Here is a 2,841-nt window from a genome sequence, read left to right as displayed (position 1 = left end):
GGGGAGCAGAAATGGGATGGGATAGGGGGCCGGTGGGGGGCAGGGGAGGAGGGGAGGGAGAGGAAACTGGGATTGACATGTAAAAGAAGCTTGTTTCTAATTTAAATAAAGAAAAAGGAAAAACAAAAATCTAAAGCAAATGGCACAAAAAAAAAGAGAAGACAAATGAAGATTTAGCACATTATCAAAATGAATGGTCTTTTGTTAAAAGCTGCAACATTTCTGTCAGTAGTAATCATAGGGAGGCTGCTGGCTGTGACCATATTGTCCGTACTGTTGTTGATAGTAAGGCTCTTGTCTGCTGTGGACAGTTGTACCCCATGACCGACCATGCCACTGATTTGATCGATTGTCACTTGGCCGTCCTGTCTGTTATCCCTACTCTAAACTGTCTGTTATCTTGCAGCCAGTTGCCTCTGTTTCTTTGGTCACCACCAGCTCTGCTATTCCATTCCTCAATAATCGGAGGGGGTTCAAGAGGATGTTTGAAGTATTCCTGGTACTCTTTGTCATCTTGTGTGGATTTGCTTACAAAAATCTCTTCAAAATTTGGAAATCACTTCAGAAGTATCACTCATCTTGAAATTCTGTACAATTTTAAGATCCTTCCTCGGGACACTCTGCAGGGGGACCTGGATGTTAGCACAGCAGGACCCTACACAGCTCTCCAAGGTAACTAAATTCGTAGGTCGATTCTGGCCTTTTTAAGCCTCTGCAAATCGTGATTCATGGCCAGCATGTAATTAAAGCTTGCTTCAGATTTGGCTCAAAAAATGTGGTAGTTGTCTTATTCTCGATTGGTGGGATTAACGGTGCATTTTTATTTGTGTAAGTAGTCCTAATTGGGGGCCGGTATGGAGAAAGTTCAGCAACCATATCTGTATCCCTGCACAGCCCTCCTATGCTGGGCCCTCCACTGGCCCATGCTTGGTAAGAAGAAAAGTCCATGGAAGTTGGTATGATAAGAGATTTCTGAAAACGTGTGTTTTCAAATCAGTGCCTAAAATATTGATATGTATATTGGAAAGAGGAGAAGGAGGAGGAGGCAGAAAAGGAGGAGGAAATAAAGAAAAAAATGCAAGCCCTGTATTATGGTCAAATAAAACCATTGCTTAAAGAAAAGAGTTCTCACAGTGTGAGGATTTCTGGCGTATTTAATATTAACGTGAATCAATATCAATAATATTGTTTCCTTACTTTATTTGAAAGTCAGGGGCTGGGGCTATCTCTGAGCGGTGAGCCAGACCATGGGTTTGATTCCCAGAGTCAACAGTAACAGTAACCAACACAGCAAAAACCCACTATAGCAAACAAGCAACAGGCTACACCATGCCTTTGTTTTTCTATGACCATAGGTCTTCATTGAAATACAGTTTAAATTGAGCATAGTCACTTTGACGTCCACCATGCTAAAGTAGAGTTTTATCTATATCTCCTAATCCTGCCTTAAGGCTTTAAAAACTCCCGGTGAGAGATTCCAAAACGATAGCCTTCCATTTAATAAGACATTTGATTATTTGCTTGATTAGTTGATATCTTTGCTTAGCTTAATATGAGGAATCAATTGAAACCGAATTATTGTCTAAGCAGTGACAGTCGTCAACAGAAAAAAATGAGAATAAAAACACCAGCCATCTCTTTATGGTCATTTTCGGGATGATATGAAGGGGTGTGACAGACGGTGCATGCGTTTCTGTCCTGTACACAGTTGGGACACTCCCTCACTAGACAGTCTTACCTTTTCTGTGTATTTGGTCACAAGTTGTGACAGTTCTAATTGTTAACCTCATTCAACCTAGAACCTGGGAAGAATATCTCATCTCCATGAGGGATTGTCTAAATCAGGCTGGCCTGAGGGCACATCTCTGGGGGACACGTGACTACCTGAAGAGGATAGCACACTCCCTGGTTGGAGCCTTGTACTGTATGAGAGGAGAGAGGGCTGATTGCTAAGCATTTTCTTGCTCATGACTGAGGATGTGACCAGCTGTCACCAGCACCTGCATTGGTGGACTGGGAATTGGAATTCCAAGCTAAAGCAAACCCTTCCTTCCTTAACTTACTTGTTGTTAATGTGTTTTATCACAGCAACAGACACGAAGCTTGAACAGAGGTATTTCTTCTAGTTTGCTGTCCAATCTATGGTTCCGTTTTGTGGGCAGTAGGATTGCTGAGAAAGGATGAGCATTAATTGTGAAGGGCAGGGCTGTAAACAGGTAGTGCCTCTTGGTTCTCTTATGTAAATGAGATAGATCTGCAGGTTCAGCTGCATGAAGCCTTCAGGGACTATAGTGAGGTCTCTCTCTCTCTCTCTCTCTCTCTGTCTCTCTCTCTGTCTCTCTGTCTTTGTCTCTCTCTCTGTCTGTCTCTCTGTCTCTCTCTCTGTCTGTCTGTCTGTCTCTGTCTCTCTGTCTCTCTATCTCTCTGTCTCTCTGTCTCTCTCTCTCTCAGGACAGCCATCTTGTCAGTCACTGTAGGATGCTTCCAGTGACATGACTTTGGTGATTAATTTAAAATGTCAGCTTCGCTGAGCTACCAGGTACACATGTTATTTGGTTAAACAATGTTCTATTATGTGTCTCTAAGAGTACAGGGAGTAAAACAGGATGCCTACCCTAATGTGGTCAAGTTTCAGTCTGTCAGCTGAAGAGCTGAATAAAACAAATGTAGACTCTCATCTGCGTAGATCGCTACCTGAAAGGGTTTACAGCCTTCTAAAATAGCACCAGTTTCTAGGGACCAAGTGTTTGAACAAGAGCCTGTGGGGAACATTCCACATTCAAACTTCAACTTCCTCCCTCTCTCCCTCCTTCCCTCCTTCTTTCCGTGTGTGTGTGTGTG

General features: G+C 42.8%; 1 pseudogene; it reads right to left on the bottom strand.

Annotated features, from left to right (window-relative positions):
* Window positions 1-225: 225 nt before the first annotated feature.
* LOC101838325 lies at window positions 226-578 on the bottom strand (annotated as a pseudogene).
* Between the last annotated feature and the right edge of the window lie 2,263 nt (window positions 579-2,841).

The sequence above is a fragment of the Mesocricetus auratus genome, unplaced genomic scaffold (assembly GCF_017639785.1).
Source record: "Mesocricetus auratus isolate SY011 unplaced genomic scaffold, BCM_Maur_2.0 Super-Scaffold_100008, whole genome shotgun sequence".
Lineage (NCBI taxonomy): Eukaryota > Metazoa > Chordata > Mammalia > Rodentia > Cricetidae > Mesocricetus > Mesocricetus auratus.
This window is presented reverse-complemented; position numbering and strand designations above follow the sequence as displayed.